The sequence below is a fragment of the Vanessa cardui genome, chromosome 5 (assembly GCF_905220365.1).
Source record: "Vanessa cardui chromosome 5, ilVanCard2.1, whole genome shotgun sequence".
In the NCBI taxonomy this organism is placed as follows: Eukaryota; Metazoa; Arthropoda; class Insecta; order Lepidoptera; family Nymphalidae; genus Vanessa; species Vanessa cardui.
This window is the reverse complement of record NC_061127.1, coordinates 402113-409654: the sequence shown is the minus strand read 5'-3', so window position 1 is coordinate 409654 and position 7542 is coordinate 402113.

The window sequence follows — 7542 nt, the reverse complement described above, 5'->3', positions numbered from 1 at the left end:
TCTTGGAGTTTAAGCTTGTTTCACACCAATTTTCAGTATTTAGACTGTGAAAGAACAAACAGACAGACGAAGCTACTTTTGCATTTTTAATATAAGAATATACGTAAAAAACACGTTTATGTTTTGCGTTATATCTTGAAGTCAAAGATATTCGATGTAACCAATTTAGCGCGTTGCAAGGCATATGTTAATTTCGCTTACCACATTCATAAATGTATAATGCTAATATCAAGATCATTTTGACCAGGTTCCATATAAGCACTGTTTGATAATAATCTTATTTCTAGTGTAGTGTAGGTCGCTCTATCGTTTAATAGCTTTTGAATCTCTTGCGACTATGTTTGTTGTATATAGTATGCACGTTACACTCAGTACTTGATTCAACTATGTACGATTTCTGGTACTGTAATGTCAAATTTCAACGCTATTACAGAAATTTGTTGAAAATTACATATATAAATATATAAATCGCATCAATAACAATAAACTGCGAACTTTTAAGACAAAACTAGTTTTAATTTCTTGTATTAACAAGAAAAACTAAATATGAGTAGCCATTCTATGAGACTGCAAATGTTGGGATCCTGGATTTAGACTCTGATTTAAGCCAGTATCAAATTGTCGTGTATTATGACTATTACGGAACATACAATATATGCTATATTGCATCCTCTGCGCACTTGACGACTAGCAGTAGTAGTTTAGACTGGCTTTCGTAACAGAAACGGAAATAAGGTGGAATCAAAGAGGAGATGATCAGCATTATTATTCCATAGGAAGGTTGAAGGTTAAAATAAAATTAAATACTTAAAGGCCGGCAACGCACCTACAAGCCTCCTGGTGTTGCAGATGTCCATGGGCGGTGGTAGTCACTTTCCATCAGGTTAGCCTCCTGCTCGTTTGCCACCTATGTCATAAAAAAATGATGTACGTAAAATTCCTGATGCTAAATAGATTGTAGGCTACATTAGGCTACATTAGACTAAATTAGGAGATTGATACAGTCAGACAGGAGATTGGTACAGTCGGGGTAAGAAAAGGTACGTCACCTTAAGGTGTATTTTCGTGTTCTCAGTAAAAGCAATAATCTGCTTTACCGATCGAGAATGACTTATTGCGTCGCAATGACTTTTTTTTTAGATTCAAAAGGTACTAAGAGTTTAAGACTTGATAAAGGAATTAATTTGAAAATTGACGACGGCTTTCTTACTCTGACTATGAGGCAAATACCTGAAGCTAAACACATTGTAGACTACAGTTAGGAGATATGGACGCAAAGGGAACTTCGTAAGCAAATCAACCGCTAGTCGTCACATAAGTGAAGTCACGGTCAAAGGTTAGTGACATAATACAATGTAACACTATCAATAGGAACACTCGTGCCGACTGAAGCGTGACAGACAACGCTACGTACATATAATAACTATATCACTAATGAGGACTGAAGTTATATCTTAATACACTTGATTTGGAAAGCGAATAAAACTCCGCAGACATTTTTAACTTTGCCGTTTCATAAATTAAAATCATTTGTATTTAACTAACATGACTGTATTTTTAAATGTTGAATGAGATAATTAATAATAATAATAATATTTATTTGCCAATAATAGACGTACAGAAAATAAATGACACATACAGAGTACTTAGAAAAACATTTCACAATGTAAGAGATTAATGACCCCATGCTAGGAAATCCTGTGTTATGGGGAACATTCATTAGTGAGTTTCTTGCTGGTTCTTCTTCTTAGAATCTACTTTCCGAACCGGTGGTAGCTTCACTTAATACAATTGTTAAATGACAATTCAAAAATGTTTGTAAAAGACTACTTGAATAAAGAAGATTTTGATTTTGATTATTTGACAAGTTGACTCAAGTTGACCATTCTTTCTGGCATCACACAAATGACAATGAATGGATTTTGCTTAAACTTAGTTTAAAACTTATAGGCCTATAAGTAATGATATATTATGATTAACGGATCCTGATAGCCAAAACAACATAATAAACAAAAATTTACGCAGTATTCCGCGTTCATAAGTAAGTCACTCAAATTCATTAAACGCTCGTTCGAAGCTGATGACCAAAAGAGTTACGAAATAACTACTAATCCGATTTACATACAACTTTAATATACATAGATTATACTTTCGAGGTTATGTAGAATATTGATGTATTGTTCGATTGGTACACTTGTTAATAAACACTCCACCCATCATCAGTGGATCAGCGGTATAAGATGCTGCAAAACGTTACCTTAGCAAAAAGATTACATATTCCGTAAACATTTATGCCTATAAAAGATAATGCCCAAAAAATAATGTCCTCTAAGCCGATTTCGGTAAAGGCCGTTCTTAATAGACCAGACAACTGTGCAGGAAATGTTATTGTGTGCATATTTTTGCCTGCACTTTATCACTCTAATTCCGAGGTAGGTATCGCTTACCCCGATTATTTTAAAACATCTCCCTCAGATTGGGTTGTCTGGAAGAGATGGCTAATTAGCCATAAGTCTGCCCATTGTGCAACACATAAAATGTTTGTTGATATTTCTTTGTTTTGAGCATTATTTTTTTGTCTTTAATCCTAAGTATTCTGTATTTTTGTTTGTAGTGTACAATATTAAAATTAAATAGTTATGTATTCGATCAGAGAGTTTGAGTATATTCTATTCATCATATATAACGCAAAACAGTATATCTTAGTATTGTTGTGTTTCAGTTCAAAGGATGTTAGCCAGTGTAACTTCAGGTACAAGGGCATAACATCTTAGTTTACAGTTAGCAAAAGCGACCATTAGATGGCCTATTTGCCAGTCCAATTACGTATATGACATAGGGGAAAAAAGCAAGGTATTGTCTTAGATTTTCGCGATTATTACACAATGAAATAAAACTAGTTTTAACGGATTTAAATCGCGTATATTAATTATTTTTATCGTCCCGACGTTTCGAGCACTTTGCAGCGTTCGTGGTGATTTGGGATGATTAAATTTAAATTATATACGCGATTTAAATCCGTTAAAACTAGTTTTATATCAAAAGCAAAGTAATTTTTATGGCCCGACCTAAGCCTATGACCTCGGATTTTCAGTGTCTAGATAAAAAACGATGTCAAAAATCAATGTCGAGGTATGACATAGTATATTTTACACATAGTATGGACTTGGATTTTGGAGGTCACCTTAGTTTTCTAGAAAGAACTTCTTAACATTACATTATCACGCGTGATATTAAAAAAATAACTGCTATTATTCACACGAGGGAAACAAACAGTATTAATAAATGTTATACTACACTTGAATGGAACATTAACCAGCACAGTTTCCACTAATTTGCAAAACATAAAGAAGCTAAATCAACAGCAATGATTAAAGATTAAAATAACACGAAATAAACGCAAATTACTACATACTTAAATTGTGTAACGAATTAAACCATTGAAATTAAAATTTCATTTTCTTACTTTAAATTTAATTATTATAACAATAGTATTTATTGCCTCACCTTTTCTTAATGGTCCGGCTTTTTGCAACCCGTCTGGGTAGGTACCTTCCACTCATCAGATATTTTAGGATCTAGTTTTGTTATATCCGGTTTAAAGGATGAGTGTAACAACAGGCAGTAGAGCCAGCAGTGCTAAAGTCTACAGACCATGGTGATTTCTTACCATCAGGTGGCCCAGTTTATTCTGTTATATTATACAAAAAAACACAATGATAAAAATACAACAATAAATTGTTATACCTCTCAGATGTCTAAGCTAAATGTAATGTTTCTATCAGACGTATTAATTAGTCTTATAATTAAGATCATTCAGATTTCCACGATGAACTAATCTTAAAGATTATCTGGTTTAAATTTTGATACACAATAAAATTAAATATAATTATTAAATATGTGTGTCTGTTTGTGAAATTAGTTTGAATATAAAATTAATTGTGACTGATATAGTACGACCAATAATATATACAGACATTTGTGTCAGTCTGATGTCCAAGATACAGGTCATTGAGGGTCGAGACTGATGCAATTCATTGTCAAATGTTATCACCAAAAGTTAGTGAACAAAAAATATTTTGTAACACCTACTTGCACTTAAAAATTTAGATAGTTTGACAAGTAACCTACACACGTCTCGCAATATGTTGTCAAAAAGCGAGCGAAATCTGGTTGAACCGATAGTGGTTCCCCAAATGGCAAGCGCCGTTGACCCACATCGGTGTGTCGTAATAGTGGTCCGTATGGCCACCCGGTATGTGGCAAATCTTTATTAGATTATTTTTTTGTCGTGAGATATTTGGTCGTATTCAACATTGTGACTGTAAAACAAACCTGGATTCGGATGAATGTACACATATGTATTCCCAAAAACCCGCTTTAGAGCAGCGTGGTGGAATTGCATTCAACTGTTTAAACTAGTCGAAGATTTTACATTACTATCATGTAAATATAATAATACTAGTTGACGTCCAGGGCTTCGCTTGTGTTTTAGAGGTTTGGTTATTATGTGGCTAGGCGAAAAAGTAGCCTATGTCCTTCCATAGAGTTCATGTTTGCTTCACACCAAATTTCACCAAATTCGGTTCAGCGGTTTGGTACTGAAAGAGCGACAGACAGACAGAGTTTTACACATTTATAATATTACTATAAACGTAATTACCTTTATAATTACCCTTCAAATAAAATATAGTATAGTCTATTAAAATGAGGAGATATATTTCTGAAATATAAAATAATATAGCTTAGTGATTACAGACTGATGACTGCACGTTAAAATGAAAATCGTCACACTCAATACGCTAACGTAAATGGCAGTTACTCATTCCTTTAGAACGAGCGTACAAGCCATATCTCTTGCGAGTAATACAGTTGGCTGTTTGACCTCCTTGCCGCACATAGATTAGACATTAGATAATGACATATAGCAGACAATGGTAGAAGGTGGAACGCATGCTAAGGTTCCATGCTCGCATTAAGTTATTATGTTAATATATGAATAACAGCTTTAGTGATTTATATAGACAGTGTTGTCTGCGGCTTATTTATGTATTTATTTCATAAATGCCTTTTGGATGATAATGTAATTGACTTTATAATGTCATTGACAAGATCTTAGGCGCGGTTTTCTTTGGTGTTTTTTTTTTTTTACAGATACGACATTCTATCAGAAATCTTTACTTTATCACACAATTTACGATAGCTAACTCGGTCACGAAAACAATTCTATTTTTAAATTATTAGTTACTAAAAAGTATTTTTTATCGTCTTTGTTCTATATTTAAGAAAGGAAATTTTAACGTTCGCGTACCTCAGTGCAGTCGAGTGATCGAATTAGAACGCGTGCATCTTAACCAATGATTGCGGGTTCAAACCCAGGTAAGAATCTCGTGCTCGATGGTGAAGGAAAACACCGTGATAAAATGCATGTGTCTAATTTCAACGAAATTCTACCACATGTTTTCCACCAACCCGCATTGGATGAGAACGGTGGAATATGTGCCAAAACCTACTCCTCGAAGGGAGGGGAGGCCTTAGCTCAGCAGTGGGAAATTTACAAGCGTTGTTGTTGTGGTTGTTGTTTTGTTGTTGTAACTCAGTGGCAAAACGATTTTTTAGGAAAATGAATTCTAGGAATTATAAATTACTATTCTGTATTACGTCGAACCGTAATTCTGAAATGTTTTCTCATTAATACATATGAGTAAGGTTGTGGCCCTTTATAATCAATGTAACGCGCAATTAAATTCAGGATATATTTACAAAGAACGTTTGAAAGAAGTACTCAATGGTAATTATATATGATTTTAGAAGAGAAGTTCTTTTATGCTGCTTACAGACGAGTGAATTAGCAGATATCATCACATAAGCAAAGCGTTCATCAGCAGCCCATATTTGTCCACTGCTGGACGAAGACTTCTCCAATTGCACGCCACTGTGATCTTTCTTCGGCTACTCGCTTCAAGCACAGCGCTATGAATAATATAATGTGAACTTATTTTTTTTTCTTGTTTTAAATCACACGGGATTTAAGTAAAATATATATTTCTCGCCATGGAATTATCTCATTCCATAGTGAAAGCAAATTCGTTGCAAGAAGGTATCCATGACGTGTGTCTCTTTTTAAATACCTAAATTAGTTTATTTACTTTTTATATATAATATATAAAATATATTACTATTATTTACTGAATAACCTTATTATCTTTGCCGAATTGAAAATAAAAACAAACTTGCAGAGGCACGTTGATTAACAGATAGTATAAATTATGATACGAATGTCATATTTTCGTTATACATCCTTAACTCACCATATTTGGAAGTCAATTTGTATATTATAATTTGAGATTTTAGTATGTGTCGTAAATCAAAGTTGCTCTATTTCCATACTAAATCTGTTTTATAATATTTTTATTATACCTTAGTGTTGATCAATGTGAATAGAATCACATATATTAGGTATAGAATTAAATTTAACAGATCATTGGAATGCTACATTAATGTGTTTATTTAAATGTTTTAAATAGATTTAAATGTATATCTTTTGTGTTATATATTAGAAAAATTGGTCCAAACTATATAAATTTAATCATATTGTGAAATAATACATATTATATTAGACGTTTCAAAATCGAATGCGTTGTTTACAATTTATTATCAGCATTTGTAATGTTGAGTGCTAATATATTTCAATGGATTTTCCGTGAATTTACATTTTTTCTATATAAATGTTAACGTATTTATGTATATAATTGAACAGAAACAGTGTGTGTTTACAAATAATTGTAACGACATATTGTCCTAAATTTATACTGTATATATAAAATTTGTAAACTAGCTATGTCAAGCGGTTATATACACGCTAATTTTGTAATATATACACGCTAAATTTGTATACATATATGGAATCATATAAAAATCTAAAATCTAAAGTAATGTATCGAGTATTTAAAAATATGGTATAGTACGACAAAACTTAGATGCAGCATCGGCAAAATACGTAAAACCGATCACATCCGAATTAAGTACGCTATCCCATATTGTCGATATTTACTTCTTATGTAAATATTATCTTTACACAAACGTAATAACTTGTAATATCATATGACTTATATTCGTCAATTTGACACGTCGATTTACTTGCACTTGCTTGTTAAACGGACGCGAGAACCTATAGCAACGAATAGCGTCGAATAGCGCGGTAGGGAGCTCTTTCTATTGGTTGTATAAACTATAAATCAGCAGTGATCGCTTTTATTGAATTTGCCGATGCTACATCTAAATTGTGTCGTACTATACATTGTTATGTAATAATTTACATATAAACAATAATGGACTGCTTGCACATAAGCACATAATTTGGTAACATTTTCTTATTTACTTTTTTAATTTTAGTCACACTAACTCTGTTATCAAACTTCAAGCCGTTCTGCGTAAATAAACAAATAGAACGATATTCTTCCTGACGGATACGTGATTCAGCCATTTTCAACAGTGATATTGACATTTTAAAAAAATGTGGGCGTTGCTTTGTTATAAAAT